Source organism: Notamacropus eugenii, chromosome Y, assembly GCF_028372415.1.
Source record: "Notamacropus eugenii isolate mMacEug1 chromosome Y, mMacEug1.pri_v2, whole genome shotgun sequence".
In the NCBI taxonomy this organism is placed as follows: Eukaryota; Metazoa; Chordata; class Mammalia; order Diprotodontia; family Macropodidae; genus Notamacropus; species Notamacropus eugenii.
This window is the reverse complement of record NC_092880.1, coordinates 3340384-3367799: the sequence shown is the minus strand read 5'-3', so window position 1 is coordinate 3367799 and position 27416 is coordinate 3340384. Positions and strand designations below refer to the sequence as shown.

Genomic DNA, 27416 nt, shown 5'->3' with positions numbered 1-27416 from the left:
ATACAATACACTTTCAAGACCTTCACTCCTCCAGCACAGACCAGAGGCGGGCTAACCCACACAAGTCATGGCTCTGACCACCTCCACCTTCCAGGGTTCCACAGAATCAAAGCTACCACACCTGGGAAACAACAGGCAATCATCCCAGTCCTCATACTTTCCTTTTAATTAATGCAGATCCCATCCTCATTGCCATGATGTAACAGTAAGGACCCTAATATACACAGGGACCCTGCTATCACAGGTTCTTAGATCTGAGTTCATAAACAGAAAGGCAACTTTTGAGGGATTAACAATCACATTAATCATACACACATATCATTCCTTTAACTAAGCACATTTATCATTCACTTAGTTCAAGTGAGTCAACACCCTGAACTTCAAAGAAAATACAGGGAAATTAAGAGTCAACAGACATGTCTTCCTCTGCCTGAATTCAACAGGCCATTCCAAATATCCAATCACAGTTACCAGACAGGGAAGAACTGACATCTGGTATTACTAAAACAAAAACAGCAAAGATCATATTTTTCTTTCCCTTACAAAGAGATTCAGTACCCTCAAATCCTGTTCAGATCCTGTCTGTGCCAGTGTGGTCCACACTGGACTGCGCACAGTGTGATACAATAGACACTTTTGGAGACCTTTCAGGATGTCTTGGGTCGGAGATTTGTTTCAGTCCATCATTTTGTGGGTTCTGTAGCTCCAGCATTTGTGTAGAACAACTTTTTTTAAAAAAGCATTTGCCTGGGATTGGGAGGAGAGCTCTAGAAAGTCAGTGATGTTACTCCACCATCTTGGTTTTAGCACCCTATAGGAGCACTTTCTACTTAAGGCTCCCTTATCTAAGATTTTGAAAAGAGGAATAATAGAAGCTTATCTTTAGAAAGTCAAGTAGTGTTTCTTTTATATAGATCTCTCAAATTCTGCTCTATTAAATCTTTTCATACTAAATAGTTCTCACCTATATCCTTCCCACTTGAGTCCTAGAGATGAGAGACAATGTGACTGAATTCATTCTTTTTGGACTGACTCAGGACCCAGACAAACAGAAAAGAGTTTTTGCCATTTTCTTGGTGTTCTACATGGCCACTGTGGTAGAGGATTTATTATTTGTTGTGATAGTCGAGGCCAATCTCATAGTTGGTTCACCTATGTAATTTTTCTTAAATTACTTGTCCATCTTAGATTCTTGTTTCTCTACCACCATGGCCCCAAAACTGATTGTGGACAACCTCTTTCACAAGAACACTATTTCCTTTGATGAGTGCATGATCCAGGTATTTGCCATACATTTCTTTGGCTGCATGAAGATATTTGTCCTGTGACTGCTTTGTGGCCATCTGTAAACCTCTACACTACTCAGTCATCATGAACCAGAGGGTGTGTGGGATACTGATTCTATTGACATAGATAGAGTCATTTCTATATTCTATTGCCCAGATAATCCCTATCTTGAATGTGTCCTTCTGTGGTCCCAATGTGATTGACCACTATATCTGTGACTTGCAACCTTTTTTAAGACTGAATTGCATGGACACATACGCATTAAAACTTTTAGTAGTCTCCAATAGTGCAGCCATACGCTCAGTAAGCTTGGCTATACTGATGATATCCTCCACATTGATACTAAACTCCCTGAGATATCATAGTGCAGAGAGGAAGTGCAAAGCTCTCTCCACCAGTAGTTCCCACATCTTTGTTGTCATTATACTCTTTGATCCCTGCATATTCATGTACAATCAGCCCCCAACCACCTTCCCTCTTGATAAGTTCGTGACTGTATTTTATACCACTATAACTCCCTTCCTCAGTCTTTTGATCTATACTCAAAGGAATGGAGAAGTAAAAAATTCCATGAAGAAGTTATGGAGCACACGAGTGACTTCAGGTGAAAAATAATATGTTTGGTTCAAACTGGAAGAATTGAAATTGATATATGATAATAATTGAGGCAATATCCAGGGGTTCTTAAGCTGGGATCCATGGATTTAACAATATTTTGATAATGATATTTGAACAGAATTTTCATTTCCCTTGAAATTCAATGTGTTTTATGCCTTTGAAAATGTTATTCATTTTAACATGAATAATTTGAAATTTTCATTTGCTTTGGTTTTATCACTATTTCAAATAGTAAAAAAAAAATTATGTGAGGACTGTATTTAATCTCTTAAAGGGAATTAATCTATAAAGTCATGAAAGAGGAATTTCTGTGGCATAATGAAGAGAATGCTGGTTATCAAATCCCATTGTTTCTTTTAATTACTTGTGTGAAACTGAGAAAAAAATGAACTTTCACTATGTTTGTCAACAATGAAATTAATGATTTGGACTATGGAAACTTAGGGCAAGAATGGGGAAACTGGGGCCTAGAGGAAACATGTGGCTCTCTAGGTCCTTAGGTGTGGTCTATTGACTGACTCCAAATTTTACAGAATAAATTCTTTTATTAAGGGGATTTGTTCTGTGAAGTTTGGATTCAGTCAAAAGGCTGCTCTTGAGGAGCTAAATAGGCCACGTGTGGCCTCAATATCACACGTTCCCCACTCCCGCTTACAGTCTTTTAGACTTCTAAATTTGCAACCTTTTGAATAAAGGATAGAGGAAAAGTGACCCTTAAAGAAAAAAAAAATGTGATTTGAGAAAGAGGTACAATATCAACTTGAAAGAAATGGAAATCTAAGTATCAGAATCTATGTTGCTAATTTCAATACTCAGCATTTGACCTCTCAGAATTTCACTTTCAAAATTCACTTCTTCATTTCCCTTTGCCTTTTTCCACATTTGAAAACGCTGGTCTTCATTCAAGCCTGATTGACAGAGAATTTCAAAGATTAATGAGCGTTTACATGAATTTCTTATAAAAAGTAATGGTTTGGGGGGCGGAGCCAAGATGGCGAAGTAGAAAGACGCATATACACATAGCTCCGAACCCACAACCCATAGAACATTGGTAAAAAGGAACTCACGGCGAATTCTGGAGTAGTAGAGGCCACAGCACAGTGGAGCAAAGGAGATTTCTGTTCCAGAGGGACCTGCAAACCTCTCGCAAAAGGTCCATCACACTGCGGACGCGGAGCCCAGACAAGCCCTGCCACGCCCGCGGCATGGAGAGGAGCAGATCCGAGCGGGCTCCAGGGACGGGATCTCCAGCAGCCGTGCAGGTCCCTCCACCCACAGGTGATGGGGGTCAGTGAGAGGGTCTTCTTCGCAGGTCGAGAGGGGAGTGGGGTGCCCCCATAACTCAGGCCCCTTCGGGGGGCAGTAGCTGACACAGTGGCGGACCAGGGCTCCCCAAGCAGGCAGGAGCCTGGATCCACTGCTGAAGGTCTGTGCATAAACCCCCTGAGGGAACTGAGCTTGAGAGGCGGCCCTGACCCCACCTGAGCACCTGAACTTAATCTCACACTGAATAGCAGCCCTGCCCCTGCTGAAGCCCCGAGGCTGGGAAGCAGCATTTGAATCTCAGACCCCAAGCACTGGCTGGGAGGATCAGGAGGCAAGGTGGGTGTGAGGAGAATATTCAGAGGTCAAGTCACTGGCTGGGAAAATGCCCAGAAAAGGGAAAAGAAATAAGACTATAGAAGGTTACTTTCTTGGTGAACAGGCATCTCCTCCCTTCCTTTCTGATGAGGAAGAACACTGCTTACCATCAGGGAAAGACATAGAAGTCAAGGCCTCTGTATCCCAAACATCCAGACTAAATATTCTGTGGGCTCAGGCCATGGAAGAGCTCAAAAAGGATTTTGAAAATCAACTTAGAGAGGTTGAGGAAAAGCTGGGAAGAGAAATGAGAGATATGCAGTCAAAGCATGAAGAGCAGGTCAGCATCCTGCTAAAGGAGACCCAAAAAAATGCTGAAGAAAATAACACCTTGAAAAACAGGCTAACTCAGTTGGCAAAAGAGGTTCAAAAAGCCAATGAGGAGAAGAATGCTATCAAAAGCAGAATGAGCCAAATTGAAAAGGAGATTCAAAAGCTCACTGAAGAAAATAGTTCTTTTAAAATTAGAATGGAACAGATGGAGGATAATGACTTTATGAGAAACCAAGAAATCACAAAACAAAACCAAAAGAATGAAAAAATGGAAGATAATGTGAAATATCTCATTGGAAAAGGAACTGACCTGGAAAATAGATCCAGGAGAAACAATTTAAAAATTATGGGAATAACTGAAAGCCATGATCCAAAAAAGAGCCTGGACATCATCTTTCATGAAATTATCAAGGAAAACTGCCCTGAGATTCTAGAACCAGAGGGCAAAATAAATATCCAAGGAATCCACAGAACACCGCCTGAAAGAGATCCAAAAAGAGAAACTCCTAGGAACATTGTGGCCAAATTCCAGAGTTCCCAGGTCAAGGAGAAAATATTGCAAGCAGCTAGAAAGAAACAATTCAAGTATTATGGAAATACAATCAGGATAAGACAAGACCTAGCAGCTTCCACATTAGGGGATTGAAGGGCATGGAATAGGATATTCCAGAAATCAAAGGAACTAGGACTAAAACCAAGAATCACCTACCCAGCAAAACTGAGTATAGTACTTCAGGGGAAAAAATGGTCTTTCAATGAAATTGAGGACTTTCAAGCATTCTTGATGAAAAGAACAGAGCTGAAAAGAAAATTTGACTTTCAAACACAAGAATGAAGAGAAGCATGAAAAGGTGAACAGCAAAGAGAAGTCATAAAGGACTTACTAAAGTTGAACTGTTTACATTCCTACATGGAAAGACAATATTTGTAACTCTTGAAAGTTTTCAGTATCTGGATACTGGGTGGGATAACACGCACACACACACACACACACACACACACACACACACACACACACACATAGAGACAGAGTGCACAGAGTGAATTGAAGAGGATGGGATCATATCTTTAAAAAATGAAATCAAGCAGTGAGAGAGAAATATATTGGGAGGAGAAAGGGAGAAATGGAATGGGGCAAATTATCTCTCATAAAAGAGGCAAGCAAAAGACTTATTAGTGGAGGGATAAAGAGGGGAGGTGAGAGAAAAACATGAAGTTTACTCTCATCACATCCCACTAAAGGAAGGAATAAAATGCACGCTCATTTTGGTATGAAAACCTATCTTACAATACAGGAAAGAGGGGGATAAGGGGATAAGCAGGGTGGAGGGGATGATGGAAGGGAGGGCATGGCGAGGAGGGAGCAATTTGAGGTCGACACTCATGGCTAGGGACAGGATCAAAAGAGAATAGAAGTAATAGGGGACAGGATAGGATGGAGGGAAATATAGTCAGTCTTATACAACACAACTATTATGGAAGTCATTTGCAAAACTACACAGATTTGGCCTATATTGAATTTCTTGCCTTCCAAAGGGAAGGGGTGGGGAGGGAGGGAGGTAAAGAAGTTGGAACTCAAAGTGTTAGGAACAACTGTTGAGTAATGTTCTTGCCACTAGGAAATAAGAAATACAGGTAAAGGGGTATAGAAAGTTATCTGGCCCTACAGGACAAAAGAGAAGATGGAGACAAGGGCAGAGAGGGATGATAGCAGAGAGAGCAGATTGGTGATAGGGGCAATTAGAATGCTTGGTGTTTGGGGGGGGAGGGGATAAAAGGGGAGAAAATTTGGAACCCCAAATTTTGTTAAAATGAATGTCAAATAAATAAATTTTTTAAAAAAGTAATGGTTTGGAGGATCTTCATCTCTTCTTCCCAATAACATACTTCTATAAACTTATCTTTCATTAAACATAAAAAATGCATATTTAAACTCGGATATGCTTTAGCTGTGGAACCATAGCAAGTTACTTACTCTCATTGTTTCAAATATCATAATACCTTTTTGTGAAGTCTCCTACTTTAAGTATCCCTGTATTCTAATCCATTTCCACTCATCATATTTCACATCCTCTGCTTCTTTAAAGTAAAAGCTCTAAATATTCCAAGACCCTGCTTGCTTCACCATTGTACATGAATTCTTTCTTAATGGCTTCTTGATGTCTTTTCTTTGTGCCCTGGACACTGTGACATTTGACTATTCTTTTTCTGTGGGATTTGATTTTGGAATATCTTTCAGGCAGTGAAGGGTGGATTCTTTTGATTTAAATTTTATCTACAGGATCTAAGATACACGGCAATTTTCCATTACAATCTATTGAAATATGATGTCTCTGCTCTTTTTTTTATGTTGGATTTCAGGGTGTCCAATAATTCTTAATTTATCAATCTTTCATCTATTTTCTAGCTCAGTTTATTTTCCCTCTGATATATTTCACATTTTCTTTTTTTCATTCCTGTGAATATATCTTATTGTTTCTTATTTTATATTTTATTTATTTTCAGTTCCACAATCACTACCATATAACTTAGATTTTTACCCTTCCTCCTCCTCCTTCCCCTTCCCTCCCAGAGGTGGCATACAATTTTATGTAATTCTACACATGCATTCCTATTGAGTACATTTTCACCATAGTCATGTTGCATAAAAGAATTAAAATGAATGGTAGAAACTATATAACAAAATATAATATAAAAGAAAATGATCTGCTACATTCTGTGATTGAATTCCACGGTTCTTTCTCTGGACGTGGGAGGCATTTTGCCTTAAAAGACCATTGAGAATTTTTTAGTCCTTGCATTGCAATGTAGTTCTAAGTACACTAGAAAAAATCCTCTCACACTGTGGTTGTTGCTGTGCACAAAGTTCTCCTGGTTCTGCTCCTTTCGCTCAGCATCAGATCATATAAGTATTTTCAAGCCTCTCTGAAGTCTTCCTGTTCATCATTTTTTATGGCACAATAGTATTCCATTACATTCATATACCACAATTAATTCAGCCATTCTCCAAATGATGTACACCTCCTTGATTTCCAGTTTGGGGCCACCACAAAGAGAGGTGCTATAAATATTTTTGCGCATGTGGGACAGTTTCCAAGTTTTATGATCTGTGTGTTATTGTTTCTTGTTGTCTCAATGAGTCATTATTTTCCACTTCTTGATAAAAATTTTTATGTGTTTTTTTCTTTATTGAGCTTTAATAATTCCATTTCAATTTGGCCTATTCTGTTTTTCAAGGAATTCTTTCTTTCCAGTGATTTTTTGTACCTCTTTTACCATTTAGCTAATTGTGTTTTTAAGGGTTTATTTTCTTCAGGATTTTAAGCATTTTTTTGACAAGGTGTTGATTCTATTCCATAATTTTTATTACTCTTTCCCCCCTAATATTGCTCTACCACTCTTATGCCTTTCTTTAATTCTTGTTGGGCTTGTGTCCAATTTGCATTTTTTTCTTTGAGATTTTGTTGTAGGTGGTTTCACACTAAAATAAGAAAAAAAGTTAAGAAGATGAATGAAACTTTACAAAATATAGATATGCTAAACCTCAGGAAGAAATTGGATGGGAATAGGAATTATAACATTTTTTCAGCTGTTTATGACATATTCACAAAAATTAACCATGCTTTATGGCATAAAACATTGCCAAACATGCAGAAAAACAGACAAATTAAATATTTTTGGGACCATAATGCCATATAAATTATATGCAATAATTTATTATGAAAGCATACATTAAAAGTTAATTCGAAACTAAATAGTCTACTCCTAAAGAGTGAGAGTGTCAAAGAAAAATAATGGAACAAATGAAAATTTAATTTAAGGTAATGACAACCATGAGAAAAGAGTTCAAAATTTGTGAGATTCCCCCACAGCAGTAGTTGGAAAAAAATTTGCATCTGTAAATCTACATAATAATGAAGATGAGAAAGAACCAATCAGAGAATTGTGCATGAAACTGAAAAAAATTAGAAAGAAGAACAAATCATTGCTAAATTTGATTTAAAAAAGAAAATAAAACTACCTGAATCAAAAATGAAAAAGGGAATGCACCACAAATGAAAATGAAATTAAATATTTAGTAGGTACTATTTTATCCACTTGGATGACTGCAAAACTTTTATTATAACGAAATGGATGAATAATCAGAGAAAATATAAATTTCCCATTTAATAGGTCAGGAAATAGAATACATAAATATCCCACTGTTAGATAAATAAACTGAACAATCCATAAATCCAATCCATGAGGAAAAAACCCTCAGAAGCAGATAGATGTACAATGAGTTCTACTAAGCATTGAAAGGACAATCAATGTCAATGTTATACTTGTGTGTATTCATCCTTCATTGCCGAAAAAGACCATGCCATCAGAGAAATAATGACATGACTTGCAGTTGACTTTGTTTTGAGTGAGGGGAGTCTGTGCAGGTCACTAGCCTCACTTCTCCTCCAGAGTCATCTGAACCCAGTGACCAGATATTCATCAGGATGACTGGAGATGACCCAAGATGAGGCAATTGGGGTTAAGTGACTTTCCCAAGGTCACACAGCTAATGAGTGTCAAGTTTCTGAGGTGAGATTTGAACTCAGTCCCTCCTGACTCCTGCACTGGTGCTCTATCCACTGCACCACCCCGCTGCCCCAATGTTATACATATTATTTGAAGAAGTAGGTGGAAAAAAGAATTCTACCAATTTCCTTTGTATGGCATAAATATGATTTTTATGCTTACATTAAGGAGACAAAAACTAAGTAATAAAACTATTAGCCAATTTCTCTTAAAATACTGTTGCGCAATCATCATTATCTCTATATATTACCAACAGCACTCAATGGAAAGAAATAGAGCAAGAACTTGTAACAAAATATTGAGTAATGGTGGTGATAATGAACAGCCTTGCTTTCCCTCTGATTTTTAGGAAGGTTTATTCCTGTCATAGATAATATTTTCTCTCGGATTTTGATATATAGTACTTATCACATTAAGAAAGATTCCATTTATTCCTACATTTCCTATAATGAGTGTAATATTTTATCAAAAGATATTTTTCTGAATTTATTGATACAATCATGTATTTTGGTGTTTTCTTACTGATATGGTTAATTGTGATCATTATTTTCCTAATATTGAATCAGCTCTGCATTCTTGGCATAAATCTCACATAGTCATGGTGTATAATTTTTTAATACATCTCTGTAATCTCCTGGTTAGTGGTTCATGTATAACGTTTACATCACTATTCAGATATATGTAGGTTTATTTTATAACCTATAAATTTGCTGAAGTTGTTAATTGTTTCAATGATATCTTTAGCTGATTTTCTAGGATATTCTAAAATATTATCATATCATTTGCAAAGAGTGATAGTTTTTTTTTCCTCATTGCATATTTTTATTTCTTCAATTTTTCTTTTCTATCATAGGTATAGTTAGCATCCTCACAGAGACTAGGACAAACGTTAGAGAAGTCAACCCAATAGGTCAAGAAATGACTAGCTAGGTCCAAGTCTCTATAACCTACATTTGACTTATCAGTGTAAATGACACCTAGAATTTCTTTTTTTTAAACTTATATGTTCATCTACTAACACAAATTCTGGTAGTTAGTAGTTTTGAAGTAAATAATTACTGAATGTAAGAAATTTTTATAGACTTATGTATATATATGTAAGTCTATAAAAATATGGAATATATATATATGTATATATAAAATCCTAGATTTAGAAGCAGGAAGACTTAAATGAATATTGTGCCATGTTTGCTTCCTTTTTCATAGGGAAGTTACTAAAACTCTCACAATTTTTCCCTCCAGTTATGAAATATGAGCCATCATACCTCACAGAGCAGATAGGATCAAAGAAAATAATAAATACTAAGTGCTTTGAAAAACTATAAGTAATATTAAACTTTTGATGATGATGTCATCAAGGTGGATGTTGCATCTTTACACTTACTTAAGCAGAATACACAGGCAAAAGAGGGACTTTATGGGAAAAATTGACTCCAGCTAGCCAAGCAAGAAAAAAAAAAGGTGATTAAAGAATATCTGAATCTTTGCTGGTTGGTCTCTTTTATGAAAGCTTCACAAATACTAAATGGTGATAAATGTTGAAGAAGATGTGGGACAGTTGGAACACTAATTCATTGTTGGTAGAGGTGTGAACTGATCCAACCTTTCTGCTTTTTTTGCTCTTTTTGAAATGCTTACTTTTTTTTTATCAGTTTCCTTGTTTCTTCTTTATTTTTAAAATACTTTTTTTTATTTTTGGATTACTACATTGATTTCCACAAAATTTTGAGTTCCAATTTTTCTTCCCATCTCTCCCCTTCCCCCATACTTCTCTCAATGTACCCTCCCTTCTATTACACCCCACCCTCCCCTTATCCCCATCTTCTCTCTTTTCTTCTTCTAGGGCAACATAAATTTCGATACCCCATTACCTGTATTGCCTATGCAATAACTGGTAATATACAATAACAATTCTCAACACTCGTTTCTAGTACTTAGAATTCCAACTTCTCTCCTTTCCTCCCTCCCCACTCATCTGTACTGCTAAGGCAAGCAATTTGATACAGGCTATATATGTGTCATTTTGAAAAAGACTTCCTTAATATTCATGTTGTGTAAGACTAACTATATTGCTCTCCAACTTACCCTGTCCTCCCTTTTTTTTCTTTTCTCTCATTTGACCTTGTCCCTTCCCAAAAGTTTTTACTTCCAGTTACTCCTTTCTCCCATTTGCCCTTCATTCTATCATCACCCTCACCCCACTTGTCCCATTGTCCCCTAATTTCCTGTAGTGTAAGATAGATTTTCATACCAAATTTAGTGAGCATGTTATTCCCTCATTAAGCCATAGGTGAAGAGAGTAATATTCACTTTTCCCCTCTTACCTCATCCTTTTTCTTCTCCATTGAAAAAGAATTTTCTTATCTCTTTTATGAGTGGTAGTCTGCCCCATTCCATTTCTTCCTTTCTCTTCTCAATATTTTTCTCATTCACCCCTTAATTTAATTTTATTTTTTTGATGGATATCATCTCTTCTGATTCAACACAACCTGTACACACTTTCTCTCTCTGTCTCTGTCTCTGCCTCTATCTGTCTGCCTGTCTCTCTCTTTCTCTCTCTCTCTCTCTCTGTGTATGTGTGTGTGTGTGTGTGTGTGTGTGTGTGTGTAATCCCTCCACCTATGCAAATACTGAGAAAAGTCTCAAGAGTTACAAATATCATCTTTCCATGTAGGAGTGCAAACAGTTCAGCTTTAGGAAGTCTTTTATGATATCTCTTTCCTATTCACCTTTTCATGCTTCTCTTGAATCTTGTGTTTGAAAGTCACATTCTATATTCCGTTCTAGTCTTTTCACCATGAATGCTTGAAAGTCCTCTATATCATTGAATGACCATTTTTTCCCTTGAAGTATTATACTCAGTTTTGCGGGGTGGGTGATTCTTGGTTTTAATCCCAGTTCCTTTGACTTCTAGCATATTCTCTTCCAAGCCCTTTGGTCCCTTAATGTAGAACCTCTCAGATCCTGTGTTTTCCTGACTGTATTTCCACAATGTGCTAATTTTTTTCTTTCTAGATGCTTGCAATATTTTCTCCTTGACCTGGGAACTCTGAAATTTGGCCACAATATTCCTCTGAGTTTCTCTTTTTGGTTCTCTTTAGGAGGTAATTGGTGAGTTCTTTGAATATTTATTTTGGCCTCTAGTTCTAGAATATAAGGACAGTTTTCCTTGATAATTTCATGGAAGATAATATCTAGGCTCTTTTTTTTGATCATGTCTTTCAGGTAGTCCCATAATTTTCAAATTGTCTCTCATCAATCTGTTTTCCAGTTTCTCCAGTGAGATGTTTCAAGTGATGTTCTATTTTTTCAGTCTTTTGGTTTTCTTTTGTAACTTCTTGATTTAATGTATACTCATTAGTTTCCCTGAACTCCACTCTCACTTTTAAGGAACCATTTTGCTTAGTGAGCTTTTAAACCTCCTTTTCCATTTGGAAAATTCTGCTTTTCAAAGTCTTCTTCTCCTCATTGGCTTTATAGACCTCTTTTTTCAAACAGAGTTAGCCTATTTTTAGAAGTGCTATTTTCCTCAGCATTTTTTTCATTCTCCTTTAGCAAGCTGCTGATTCGCTTTTCATGCTCTTCTATGGCCTGAGCCCATTTCATATTCATTTTGGAACCATTGGAGGCAGAAGCCTTAACTTCCTCTGACAGTATACATTGTAATTTCTCATCTGATAGGATGGAAGGAGATACCTGTTCACCAAGAAAGTAGCCTTCTATGGTGTTATTTTTTCCCCTTTTTTTGGGCATTTTCCCAACCAGTTACTTGACTTCTGAATCCTCTGTCAAGAGGAGCTTCCTAGTGCTCCTCCTCTCCCCCAGGATGTTGCTTAGGTTTGAGATTCAGATCAGCTGCTCAATTCCCCCTGGGGCTTTATACAGGGGCTGGGCCCCCACTGAGGCATGAGATTCAGATCTTCTGCTAAAATCCCCCAGAAAGTTTAAGCTGAGCTACTGGGACAATAGACCCAGGGTGTTTCTGTGGCCACTGTAGCCTCCCACTGTTGCTGTTGCAGCCCACCTCTGCTACCACATGGGGCCAGTACTGGGGGGACCCAACTCCCCTCACGCCCAGCTGGGAAAGCCCTCCCACACTGACTTTTGAAATTTTCTTTGTTGCTTGTGAGTTCGGGAATCTGGGACCATCCCTTCTGGGGATTCTGCCCTGGAGGCCTGTTCAGGCCCTGTTCCTCCCTGTTCTGTGTGGCCAGGGCTGTGCTCTGCTCTGCTCCAAGTCTTTTGGGAAAGACCTTTCCACTCAGCCTTCTAGATTTTCTTTGGCTGTAAATCTCTTTCACTCTGTCGTTCTGTGGCTTCTGCTGCTCTAGAATTTATTGAGAGTTATTTTTTACAGTTATTTTCTGAGCTGCAAGGGAAGTGCTAGAGTATATGCATCTTTCTACTCCACCATCTTAGCTCTGCCCTGATCCAACTGTTCTGGAGAGCAATTTGAAAGTATGCCCAAAGGGCCACAAAATACGTACACTCTTTGTCCCAGCAATATTCCTTCAAGGACTGTATACCAAAGAGATATTTTATATGGGAAAAGTTTCCACATATACAAAAATATTTATAGCAGTTTTCTTTGTGTTGGCTTAGAACTGGAAGTCATGCAAATACCTATCAACTGGGGAATGACTGAACAAGTTCTCGTATATGAATGCATTGGAATACTATTGTGCTATAAAAAATGATGAACAGTAGGACTTCAGAGAGGACTGGAAGGACTTATATTAACTGATGCTTAGCAAAATGAGAAGAAGCAGGCCAACATTGTGTACAGTGATAACCGCAGTGTGCGAGGACTGTTTCTGTTGTATCTACAGCTTCATAAAAATGCAAGGACCTAAACCAATCCCAAAGGTTCTTAAGCAAAATGCCATCCACATGCAGAGAAAGAAAGATGGAATCAGAACACAGAATGAAGCAGAATATTTTGTCTTTTTTATGTTTTGTTTTGTTTTTCTTATTGTTTCTCCCGTTAATTTTAATTCTTCTATGTAACATGACTAATGTGAAAATGTGTTTAATAAGAATGTATGTGTAGAAACCATATAAAATTTCATGCCATCTCGGGTAGTGAGGGGGAGAAAAATCCAAGACTTATGGAAGTGATTGTAGAAAACTGAAAACGAATTATTTTTGAAAAGAAAAAATATCTGAAATGGTCTCCTGCCATGGAAGAGCTCAAAAGGGATTTTGAAAATCCAGGAAGAGAAGCATAGGAAAAATTAGGAAGAGAAGTAAAGTGGTGCAAGAAAATCATGAAAAAATAAGTCAATAGCTTGCTAAAGAATACCCCCAAAATGTTGAAGAAATAATATCTTCAAAATTAATCCAACCCAAATTGCCAAAAATTTCCAAAATGCCAATGAGGAGAAGAATATCACACAATTAGAATGGGTCAAATGGAAAAATAGATCCAAGAGCTCACTGAAGCAAATTATTCCTCAACAATAGAATGGAGCAAATGGAAGCTAATGACTCCCTGAGAACTAGATAAATTACTAAACAAAAACAAAAGAATGAAAAAGAAGACAATATGAAATATCTCATAGGAAACACAACTAATCTTGAAAATGGATCCAGGGGAGATCAGTTAAAATACTGGACTACTTGAAAACCATGAAAAAAAAAATAAAGATCTTGCTCACCATCTTTCAAGAAATCATCAAGGAAAACTGCAGTGATATTCTAGAACCAGAGGGTAAAATAGGAATGGATAGAATCCACTGATCTCTTCCTGAAAGAGATACCAAAAAGAGAACTGCTAGGAATATTGTAGACAAATTCCAGAGTGCAAAGTTAAAGGAGAAAATATCACAAGTTGCCAGAAAGAAACAATTAAAGCCTTGTGGAAATACAATCAGGATAACACAAGATTTACCACCTTCAATACTAATTGATCAGATGGCTTGGAATATGATATGCCAGAGGTCAAAGGGCCTAGGATTAAAACCAAGCATTAACTACACAGAAAAACTGAGTATAATACTTCAGGAGGGAAGATGGAACTTCAATGAAATAGAGGACGTCCAACATTCTTGTTGAAAAGATGAGAGCTGAATAGAAATTTTGACTTTCAAGTACAGGAATTAAAATAAACATGAAAAGGAAAACAGGAAAGCGAAAACATAAGGGACTTAATAAAGTTGAATAGCTTACATTCCTACATGGAACGATGATATTTCTAACTCATGAGACCTTTCTCTGTATTAAGAGAGTTGGAAGAGGAATGTGTGTGTGTGTGTGTGTGTGTGTGAAGGGTTGTATGTCTGTGTGTGTTTGTGTGTAAGAAATATGGACAATAGGGAGTAAAAAATCTATCTTGGCCTAGAGTAAAATAGAAGAGAAGCTAATGAGGCATTAATAAAAGGGAGGGCAGATTTGAGCAAAGAGTGATCAGAATACATATTGTCCCGGAATAGTGTGAGGGGAGATGGGAAGAAAATTTGAAATTCAAAATTATGTGGAAATGAGTGTTGAAAATTGAAAACAAATAACATTTTACAAGCAAAAAAGAGAAGGATAATTTGTTGCTTCAAACATATCACATTTTTGATCACTCTATTATATTCACCTTGATATATCCAATAGGCTGTTGATGATGTGAGAATAGGGCTCAAGAGAAACGTGAGGTCTAATATTAAGTTGGAAGTTAAGTTAAGCAGATCTGAGAATGTTTAGTATCATGCTGATGAAGGCACCAAAGAGAATGAAATAAAGAAAAAAAGAGAAGTGTATCCAGGGCAGATTGTTGGGGGTCCTCTGTATTTATTGAGTATAACTTGGAAAAATTTAAGAAAGGAGCTTTAGAGGGGAGTAGTCACGTAGGCAGGGGAAGAACCACAGGTGTCATGAAATCCAAAAAAGAAATGAATATGCAAGGGAAGAGGGTGATCATTAGTGTCAAAACCCTAAGAGGTCAAGAACTATGGGAATTAAGAAAAAAAGATATTACATAGGAAATTTAAGAGGTCATTGGTAATTCTGAAGAAAATAATTTTAATTGAATGATTGGGTCACAAATCAATAGAGAGTTTAGAATTGAATAATTAAAGAAAAGTGTAATTATCCCACGTACATGGGTTTCTCAAGTAACTGAGCACTGAAAGACATGAGTTTTATGATGATAGCTTATAAGCATAGTCGTATTAAATGAAATTTATTATTATTAGTGTTATTATTAAATATGGTAGAGTTTTAGACATGTATGCTAGCAGCGGAGATAAAGAAAAATTACAATTAGTGAAAAAGTAGAAAAGACAGAGGAAGCATTCTATTAGAAAAGATTAGATAGAATTGGGTCAAGGACGCATGTAAAGGGGTTTGCTTTGGACAGATTAGTGGTCACTTCTTTCTGTCTGGGTTAAAGGAGGAGATAGCTGGAGAAGAATTCTGAGTGATATGAGATGAGGAGATAAAGAAAACAGAGATCCTATTAAATGACTTCATGTCGGTGGTGAAGGGGTGGAGTAGAAATGAAACAGGACAGCAAGGTGGTACATTGGGATAGAGTACTTGGCCTGCAGTTAAGAGGACTCATCTAATTGAGTCTAAATCCAGCCTTAGACACTTACTAGATGTGTGACCCTGGTCAAGTCACTTAACACTATTTTCCAGAGTTTTTTCACCTCCAAAATAAACTGAACAAGGAAATACAAAACCCCTCCAGTTTAGTTGCCAAGAAAATCCTAAATGGGGTCACTAAGAGTTGAACAAGATTGAAAATGACTGAACAAAGGAGTAATATATGAGACTATACCCTTGGATGATGGATGAAATTGCAGTGCTACGAGAAGTTTGAGGAAAGATATGTATGTATGTGTGTATGTATCTCTCTCTCTCTCTCTCTCTCTCTCTCTCTCTCTCTGTATATATATATATATATATATATATATATATATATATATATATATATATATATATATATATATATATATATATATATGTATGTATGTATGTATGTATGAGAGACTACTCTAGTGAGTAGGACAGTTCATTGATTAAGAAGGTTTACAGGGGGCGGAGCCAAGATGGCAGAGTACACAGAGGCACATAAGCTAGCTCCCATCCCACAGCCTATAAAATAACAGTAAAAAAGAACTGCCAACAAATTCTGGAGCAGCAGAAGCCACAGAACAACACAACGGAGGAGATTTCTGTTCCAGAGAGCCTGAAAATCTCTCGTAAAAGGTCCTTCATGCTGCGGATGGGGAGCCGAGCACAGCCCTGCCTCAGCCTCGTGGCACCTAGAGGAGCGGATCCGAGCGGGCTTCGGGGATGGAGTCTCCAGCAGCCGTGCGGGTCCCTCCACCCACAGGTGGCAAGGGTTGGTGAGAGGGTCTCTTTGGCGGGTCGAGGGGGGAGTGGGGTGCCCCCGTGGCTCGGGCCCCCTTGGGAGGCAGCAGCGGAGGTGGGGGTGGACCAGGGCTCCCCAAGCAGGCAGGAGTCCAGATCCATTGTGGAAGGTCTCTGCATAAATTCCCTGGGGGAACTGAGCCTGAGAGGCGGCCCTGTCCCCACCTGAGCACCTGAACTTGACCTCACACTGAATAGCAGCCCTGCCCCCGCCCAAAGCCCTGAGGCTGGGAAGCAGCATTTGCATCTCAGACCCCAAGCACTGGCTAGGCGGATCTGGAGGTGAAGTGGGTGCGAAGAGAATATTCAGAAGTCAAGTCACTGGCTGGGAAAATGTCCAGAAAAGGGAAAAATAAAATAAGACTATGGAAGGTTACTTTCATGGGGAACAGGCATTTCCTCCCTTCTTTTCTGATGAGGAAGAACAATGCTTACCATCAGGGAAAGACACAGAAGTCAACGCTTCTGTATCCCAGCCCACTCAATGGGCTCAGGCCATGGAAGAGCTCAAAAAGAATTTTGAAAATCAAGTTAGAGAGGTGGAGGAAAAACTGGGAAGAGCAATGAGAGACATGCAAGCGAAGCATGAAAAACAAGTAAACACCCTGCTAAAGGAGACCCAAAAAAATGCTGAAGAAAATAACACCTTGAAAAATAGGCTAACTCAATTGGCAAAAGAGGTTCAAAAAACCAATGAGGAGAAGAATGCTTTCAAAAGCAGAATGAGCCAAATGGAAAAGGAGGTTCAAAAGCTCACTGAAGAAAATAGTTCTTTCAAAATTAGAATGGAACAGATGAGGCTAATGACTTTATGAGAAACCAAGAAATCACAAAACAAAATCAAAAGAATGAAAAAATGGAAGATAATGTGAAATATCTCATTGGAAAAACAACTGACCTGGAAAAGAAATCCAGGAGAGACAATTTAAAAATTATGGGCCTACCTGAAAGCCATGATCCAAAAAAGAGCCTAGACATCATCTTTCATGAAATGATCAACGAAAACTGCCCTGAGATTCTAGAACCAGAGGGCAAAATAAGTATTCAAGGAATCCACGGATCACCACCTGAAAGAGATCCAAAAAGAGAAACTCCTAGGAACATTGTGGCCCAATTCCAGAGTTCCCAGGTCAAGGAGAAAATACTGCAAACAGCTAGAAAGAAACAATTCAGGTATTGTGGAAATACAATTAGGATAACACAAGGTCTAGCAGCTTCTACATTAAGGGATTGAAGAGGACGTGCAATACGATATTCCAGAAGTCCAAGGAACTAGGACTAAAACCAAGAATCACCTACTCAGCAGAACTGAGTATAATACTTCAGGGGAAAAGTTGATATTTCAATGAAATAGAGGACTTTCAAGCTTTCTTGATGAAAGGACCAGAGCTGAAAAGAAAATTTGACTTTCAAACACAAGAATAAAGAGAAGCATGAAAAGGTAAACAGCAAAGAGAAGTCATAAAGGACTTATAAAAGTTGAACTGTTTACATTCCTACATGGAAAGACAATATTTGTAACTCTTGAAACTATTCAGTATCTGGGTACTGAGTGGGATTACATACACACACACACACGCACACGCACACTCACATAGAGACAGAGTGCACAGAATGAATTGAAGAGGATGGGATCGTATCTTAAAAAAATGAAATCAAGCAGTGAGAGACAAGTATATGGGAGGAGAAAGGGAGAAATGGAATGGGACAAATGATCTCTTATAAAAGAGGCAAGCAAAAGACTTATTAGAGGAGGGATAAAGGGGGGAGGTGAGAGAAAAACATGAAGTTTACTCTCATCACATTCCACTAAAGGAAGGAATAAAATGCACACTCATTTTGGTATGAAAACCTATCTTACAATACAGGAAAGTGGGGGGTAAGGGGATAAGCAGGGTGGGGGGGATGAAGGAAGGGAGGGCATGGCGAGGAGGGAGCAATTTGAGGTCGACACTCATGGGAAGGGACAGGATCAAAAGAGAGAATAGAAGTAATTGGGGGCAGGATAGGATGGAGGGAAATATAGTTAGTCTTATACAACATGACTGTAATGGAAGTCATTTGCAAAACTACACAGATTTGACCTATATTGAATTGCTTGCCTTCCAAAAGGAGGGGGTGGGGAGGGAGGGAGGAAAAGAAGTTGGAACTCAGAGTTTTAGGAACAACTGTCAAGTCCTACTCTTGCCACTAGGAAGTAAGAAATACAGGTAAAGGGGTATAGAAAGTTATTTGGCCCTACAGGACAGAGGAGAGGATAGAGACAAGGGCAGAGTGGGATGATAGAGGAGAGAGTAGATTGGTGATGGGGGCAATTGGAATGCTCGGTGTTTTGGAGAGGGGACAAGGGGGGAGAACATTTGGAACCCAAAATTTTGTGTAAATGAATGTTAAAAGTTAAATTAATAAATTTTAAAACAAAGGTTTATAAGTATTGTTTTCCTAAAAGAAGAGGTACCAGTTGGATTTACTTCATGATTTTCTCTATCTCCATTTACCACCAGATTAATAGTGTTAGTGTTAGTATAAAGTGTTAAACGGGAGGAGTAAATAAAGGTGGAAGTCATACAAGGGATTACTGGTGATAACAGAAGCATTTAGGGTATTTGAGTGTAATGGATAGCATCGAGATGAAATTCTATACTAAAGGTACCAGAGGAGCAGGGAGAGACAGTGTAACCAGAAAAAAAGTGATGAATTAGGAAAGACCTGAGAGGTGAAATGATTGAAAGCTATGATTAGAATAGAGCAAGATTAGGGATCATAAGACAGAAAGAGAGATTGATGATAAAAGAGTATAATCACATTAAGGAATTTCAAAAAAAAAAAAAAAGGAATGCCTTGAATCACTTGTGGGTGATGACAAAATCAAGAGTAATACCACTTACATATTTAGTCAATACTCAGTTGGAGACAGCTAGGTGGTGCAGTGGATACAGCTCCAGTGCAGGTGTCAGGAGGACCTGACTTCAAATCTCACCTCAGACACTTGACACTGGCTAACTGTGTGACCTTGGGGAAGTCACTTAACCCCAATTGCCTAATCTTGGGTCATCTCCAGTCATCCTGATGAATATCTGGAACCTGGATTCAGATGACTCTGGAGAAGTGAGGTTGGTAGCCTGCACAGCCCTCCCTCACTCAAAAAAAAAAAAACCCAGTCATGTGCAAGTCATGTCATTATTTTGCTCATGGCATGGTCTTCTTCGGCAACAAAGGATGAACACACACAATACTCAGTTGGGTAGTACAATGTGAGAGCTGACTAATTTGACTCACCTGGAAATCATGGTGCTTGAGGGAGTAGTATTATGCCTGTTGAAGTACCCTAGTATTGAGAGGTGAGATGAGGTAGAGAAGAAAAAGTATGATTAAACAGCCCCTGAATTCCTTTAGGAAGTATGAACCCTGTCTTAGGCATGGGTAGATAGTGACTACATGAAACATGATTGGGCTATAAATTTTAATTGAATAAACCTCAAAGGAGGATGAGTTACTGACAGATGGTGTATAGGAATAATATGGCAGAGGCAGTGGAAAGAGGAGGTATGGTATAGAAATGGTAGGGTGTGTTAAGGTCTAACTACTACATGAGAAAGAGGGCTAGGAACTGGTGATACAAAGCTACTGAGCTTGCATTCTCTTGAATGGGGACACATATCTGTGCAAGTATATGCAACATATAGACAAAACAAATCAAGATAACTCAGGGAATAGGAAAAAAGGAGAATCTAAAAAGGCTTCAGGTCCAAGGTAGTGTTTGAGATGAGGAAGAACATTCATTTTATATTATTTGAATATTAGTTAAAGGAACTTGAGATGTTTAGTCCAGAGAATAGAAGACTTAGTGTAAGGGTGTAAAAGGGGAATGAATTTGCTTTCAAACATCTGAAGGGATGTGTTGTGGATGAGAACTGAGCCATATTTTTTGTTGGCCCCAAAAGGTAGTTTTAGGTACAATGAATAGAAATCAAAATTAGGCATTTTCAATTCAATGTCAGGAAAGTTTCCTATTTGGATTCACCAAAATATAGGGAGCTAGAAGTTATTGGCTCTCCTTTAGAAAGCTTCAAGTAGGACAAGATCAAGGAATGAATTATTTTTTCTTCTTCTTCATTTCCTTCTCTTCCTCCTCCTCCTCTTTCTTCTTCTTCTTCTTCTTCTTTCTCTTCTTCTTTCTCTTCTTCTTCTTCTTCTTCTTCTTCTTCTTCTTCTTCTTCTTCTTCTTCTTCTTTTTCATTGGGTGGTTGACTACATAGCTTCAGAAAATCATTCTACTACCGAAATTTGGTGCTTTTAAAATATTTCAGAGGAAGTAAAAGAATAATATAACGATTCCATGTAAATAATGATGTGAACTGATAGTTAATATATTAGATTTGGGTATTTTTAACACCAAAAGACATATAAATACACGCAAACACACACAGATACACAAAAAGCCATTTTGTCCAATGGGATTACTTTATCATCAAGAACGCAATACCCAGATCAACTCAGGAAGGAAAAACTAGTTTAGCCTTAAGGACAACTGCTGAAATTGGTTAGACTTTAGGAATAGTTCTAGCTCAGTCCACTGAGAGGTGGAAATCCTTCCCTTGTACTTTTTAATACTTCTGTGTTTGAAACTGAATCATATATTCCATGGAGGTCGCTATTCTTTGGCAAGCAGTTTTTCCAACCAGACTTTCCTCATGGCATTCTTCATGTCAGTGTTTCTAAGGGAATAGATGAAAGGGTTGAACATAGGAACAATGATGGTATAAAAGAGGGCAAACACTTTATCTTCATTGAGACAATTGCCAGTAGGCACATAGGTGAAGATGAGGGGCACAAAGAACATGATGATTACAGTAATGTGTGATCCACAGGTGGAGAGGGCCTTTCGCCGACCCTCTGAGGACTGAGTCCTCAAGGTGGTCAGGATAATGATATCAGAAATAAGCAAGGACATGAAAGTCAAAATACACAACATCCTAGTGGTACCAATTAACACAATAACAAGCAAGAAAGTATCTGTGCAGGCCAGCTTTAACAGAGGAAACACATCACAGAAATAGTGGTCTATTTTATTGGGACCACAGAAAAGCAGCTGAACAGCAATCAATACTTGCATGATTGAATGAAGAAATGCCCCCATTATTAGCTGAGAGGAGGATGAATTGGAATGAATAAAAACTTGATTCTGGGAGACATTTACAATAGTCCATATGTGAGGTGATTAGACCTTGAATCAAGGTGACATCTGCTTGAGTAAAGAGAAGAGGAGAAACGTGGAATATGTTGGAAAGGTAGAAATAGCAAGGCTTGATATCAGATTTTATATGCACGATAGATGAGGAGTGAAGGATGACACCAAGATTGTGAACCTAAGTGACTAGAAGGACCGTAGTAACACTAAAAAATTATAAGAAATTTGTGAGTAATAGATAGTTTGGGGAGAAAACAATGAGTTCTGTTTCAAAAATATTAACTTTTAGGTTCCTTTAGGATATCCAGGTTAAGATTTCCAGAATTACATGACTGTAATTAAGGAGAGATACTCTGGATGGATATAGAGATACAGCAGGAAAGTGATAATTACATTCATGAGGTTGGAGTGGATGAAGAGAGAGCACAATGAAGAGACCAAAAAAAGGTCCTTGCGGTACCCCACAAGTCAGTGGTGTGAGATGGATTGGAATAAAAAAAAAGAAAAGTTTTCTGATATATTACCTCACATCCATCAAATTGCTGAAGATGACAAAAGGTGGGAAAATTCAATTTTGGAGAGCTGAAGGAAGACAGCATATTATTCTAGGGTTGGTAGAAATGTGATTAAGTACAGTTATTCTGGAAAATAAGTCAATAATATAGAAATAAATTTCTTACATTGTCCATCTCCTTTGACTAAAAGTTACTACTACTATGCTTTATACTGGAAGAAGCATAAAGAAGGAGATAATAATCATCTGTACAGGAAATGGAAATAATGATAATATTTGCAGTTTAACAAAATGAAAAAAAATTAATGACGTAAATTTGGCAAACTTGAAGAAACTCATGAAGAACAAAGATCGTCTTATTTATTTCTATATGACCCCTTTGAACCACTTGCCATTAAGGAAATGCAGAAAAGACAGAAGAAGGAAAGAAGGAAGGAAGGAAGGAAAGACGGAAAGAAAGGAAGAAAGAAAGAAAGAAAGAAAGAAAGAAAGAAAGAAAGAAAGAAAGAAAGAAAGAAAGAAAGAAAGAAAGAAAGAAAGAAAGAAAGAAAGAAAGAAAGAAAGAAAGAAGGGTTTGGACTTAGGAAATTTCAAAGAGCTTTCAGTTGTAATAGGTTCCTCCTTTAAACACACATCCTACCTATATGCTTTGACCCAGCAATAAAACTACTTGGTCTATTTCCAAAGACGATTAGGGAAAAAGGGAAAAGTGTCTTTCTTCATATTTTCTTTATAGTTAATTTCAGAATTTATAAGTCAAAATAACTTCTTGCTCAAATTCGTTCTTAAAAACAATATTGCTCTTACTGTATACAGTGTTTTCTTGTTTCTGCTCATTTCAGTCTTCATTATTTCATGCAACTTTTTCCATGATTTTTTTCCCTAAAATCACTGAGCTCATCATTTCTTATAGCACAGGAATATTCCATCACAATTATATACCACAACTAGTTCAGCCATTCCTCAATTGATGGGCATACCTGTAGTTACCCATTATTTTCCACCACAAAGAGAGCTGCTATAAACATTTTAGAACATACAGCTTCTTTTCCTTTTTCCCTTTGATGTTCTCCTGTGTAAGAAGTGCATACACCTGAGTGATATCATGGGAAAGCAATGATTACTGCAGCATAAAATGGGAAGTCATGAACAGGATTTACTATGCATTGTTGAGATGTTTATATTGATAAGACCAGAGATAACACTGAAAAAAGAACAAAGATTACAATATGTTAAAACATTTTTTAAAAGACTGCCATCTCTGCAATTGCAAAGAATGTACCTTCTACTTCTATAGCATAATGATGTATCTCATTACATCATATTTAAATTCAAAAAATGTTCCAACTGCTCAAAACCCCTAAGAGGTAGGTAGTGTAAAGATCATCCTTATTTCTAGATAGACAAACTGGAATGTGGAGAATTAAAGGGATATTCTGAAATATTCACAGCTAAAAAGTGGAGCAATTTGCTCGTGAGCACAGGTCTTCTGCCTCCAAATGTTATGTTATGCCCCTTATGCTACTTTATCTCATGTCATTTATGAAATACCTTGGAGATGATTTTTTTTAATTTTTCAAATGTGGAAATGTATTGGTTCATTATTTAGAATCCCAGGATTGGGCACCAAATAAATAATTACCAAAGAGCCACCAGATTTAATCAGTGATCAAAGAAAACAAATTTTGAAACGGTTGTTCCTTTCAATGAACCACAAAAAGTACAGGTCTCCTTGAGTACTGATTTAAAAGACATTTGAAATCACTTACTAATCAGTTTCTGAAACTCAAACTCATGTAAAAGTAAGATAATTTATGATGAATCACAGGAAACAGCTTATTTAAAACTATGATTATTCAATAATAAAAAAAGCTTAAAAATATTTCTACTCATGAGCCACAAATATATTGAGCTGACATATTTGGAAAACTCTGAGAAACATTTGAGTTCATTCCAAAATGTCCATTTGAAGTGCTATTGCATGAAGCTATGGGGACAATGTGTGCATGCTCAGAGGACTCAGGTTTAAACCTCATTTCTCTGAAACAATGATGAAATATGCATGTGACTGACATAGTGGAAGAGAAATGTAGTCATTCATTACTGCACAGTGGGCTCTATTTCACCGCCATAATCCCATTAATGGATATTTTTCCCTTGGAATGTATAGTGTAATTTCGGCAGAAGATAACTGAAACTTCTCCAGGTCACACATAATGAGCTTCTCAGCGAATTGTTGCCTCTTAGGGAGCCATAAAAATGAGAAGAAATAAAGAATCTGTATCAACATGACCATCCTCTTAACAAACTCTCAGGGAAACAGATTGAGTCTTCGAAAAAGCTGTCTCTACAACCCTCAAAGCAGTTGGTATCCAGGGAAGCTTCCTACAGAGACTATGTTTAAAGAACATTTTTTTTGCAATAAGATGTTATAGAGACCAATATTCTCTTTTCATCATCTAACTAGTAACTCATCTTTTATTGTATAGAATTTATATAAATGTGTAATTTTACACTATGCAATACAATGGAGTGATCATGTCAGCTGAAATTGTCCATGAGGGCTCTCTTTAAGCTTAGAGAAGCAGTATGGTACTGGGCATAATATATTGATTAAAGAGTCAAAGAATTTGGATTTAAATCTGTCACTGCTACTCCTGGTATTATTACTCAAAATCATTCATCCTCTCAGGGAGTCAGATTTCTCATTTGAAAATGGATATGGTAAGACTATATGATCTCTATGTTTCTTTACAGCTCTAAATCTATTATATTATATTTCTTATTTTATTAGTCTCTCATTTTGTGTGAGAAGAAAGTTGAGCTTCATTGTAGCACAAAAGATTGAGAGCTTGTTTCCCTTTTAGGAAACCATGAGTTAAGTCTCCTGACATCTACTGGTTTACTGTGACACTAAACAAAGGCACTTACCTCTCAGGGATCAAAACAGATCTCTGTTGCAAGAAGTAGCACATTTACTAATCAGACTTGATTAGTCTACTTCCTCAAATCTACTTCCTCACTCCCGCACTCCAATAATAGAATTCATTTATATGAAAGATCTCTTTTCCTCAGTTGCCTCTTTGTAAATATTACAGTTGCTTGTATAATGGAAAAAAAATTCACCATTAAAACATTCTGGAATAAATTACAATATATTGCATTTTTATAACAGTGATTACTGAAAATTCCTTCTACAATACACAATGCCATCACAAACATAAATTTATTTGCATTCAATTGTTGGGAACAAAAATGAGACTTAATTTACATTTCTTGATATAGTATAATCACTTTTCTACTTATCTTCTCTCAAATGCCTCACTCTTTTTGTTTCTAATTGTGTCTGTCAATTTCCAATAAAATCACGTTGCCTTTCTTCATTTCATACATTTTAGCCATTTGGGATTGTAGCTTGCTTTTATTCCTTATAATGTGGGAAATAAGATGTTCTACAAATTTCTTCAGCTAACTCAGACAGACTCTAACAGCCTCAGTGTTATAAAAATCATAAATTTTAGAAATTAAAGAGACCTTAGAAGTATTTCATCCAACCACATTATTTTGCAGGTGAGATGTGAGGTCTAAGGAAGTGAAATGAATTTCCCAAGGTCACTCTCATATTAACTAAAAGAGCAATGATTTAAACCCAGTATCTGTGACTCAGAATTAAGAACACTTTCTACTGCACAAAGTTTTCAATTGGTCAGGGAAAATGTTTAAAAAATTGCAAGAATTATAAAATACTGAATACAGGTAGCCTTTTCCCCATCATTTTTACCTCTTAAGTAAAAAAAAAAAGTGATAAATTGTGACCAGTCTCATAAGTATCCAGGACAGATTCTCATGAATTTTTTGTCCTAGTCCCAATTCTTCCATGAACTAGCTCTGTGACCTTGTCCATGTTGCTTTCTTTATTTGTATCTCAGCAACTTGATCTGTAAAATAATCTGAAAAAAAAAAAACACTGGAAAATACTCTGCATATGATCAAAGAGAAAGCTAGAAAATATGAATCTATTCCAAAAACCTCACATCTTTTGCATGCCTCAGCTCTGTTGGATTGCTGGAAATATTTTTTTTTCCATCTTATACCATGAGGAGAGGCAAATTGTAATACTTCATAGAACACTGGACCCAGAGACAGAAAACACTGAGATGAGGCCTCACCTCTGCCACTTTTCAGTTATGTGTTCTTCTGCAATCCAGTTAGCTTCTTTAACTCTTGGCTTCTTCATTTGTGACACGCAGAAAGTAGGATATGAAGTATCATCTTTCAGAAGTCTTGTGTAATGATCCTCAAATTAAATAATGAACAGAAAGGTTTCTGTTTGGAAACTCTAAATGTAATTGTTTGCTAAATTGACAAAGAAAATTACTTCACCATGTTAACAAGACATATGAAAAAGAAAGGGAATTAGGAAGCCCAGCCTATCCTCAGAGCATTTAAATTTGCAGATAAATTAATACTTGACCTATATTCTGAGGTATTCAACACTAAGTAATATAATTGAACAAAATGGAAAAAGGTAGAAAGCTCTGATAATTCTAAGACACGAATTGATTCTCCTTCATTTCTTCCCCAAGTATAATCCCATCAGACGTTTCTTATCCCTTGTTCTCTATAAAATTAACATGATTTCATAGGCTGCTTCTAGCTGAGCTCTTCTGTGTTTAATAGTATCTCCAAGCTGAGACTATGCTCTTAGGTCCTTAATCTGACATCCTAGGTTTCAATATTGCCCCCAGTGTTATCCTTCCGTTGTTGTAAGTCCTAAGGTTCTTTCAAGTAGTAAAAGTTTATGTCATGTAGTAGCATATTATAATTTGCTAAATACACTGTCTTTGTGATCATCTAGAAAATTGTACTGAATTGATAAAAGAGGTATATTTATAGTCAGTAGAGAGATTTTCAGACTAATCCCTGAGGAATTTCCTTGCTGTCTTGTATGAAATAAGT

The 27416-nt window shown here is 37.1% G+C and overlaps 2 pseudogenes; one reads left to right on the top strand and one right to left on the bottom strand.

Annotated features, from left to right (window-relative positions):
• Positions 1–992: 992 nt before the first annotated feature.
• Positions 993–1902, top strand: LOC140516839 (olfactory receptor 4C11-like; annotated as a pseudogene).
• A 19504-nt stretch (positions 1903–21406) lies between these two features.
• The window catches only part of LOC140516707 (olfactory receptor 5W2-like), a 226340-nt pseudogene continuing 220330 nt past the window's right edge, over positions 21407–27416 (bottom strand).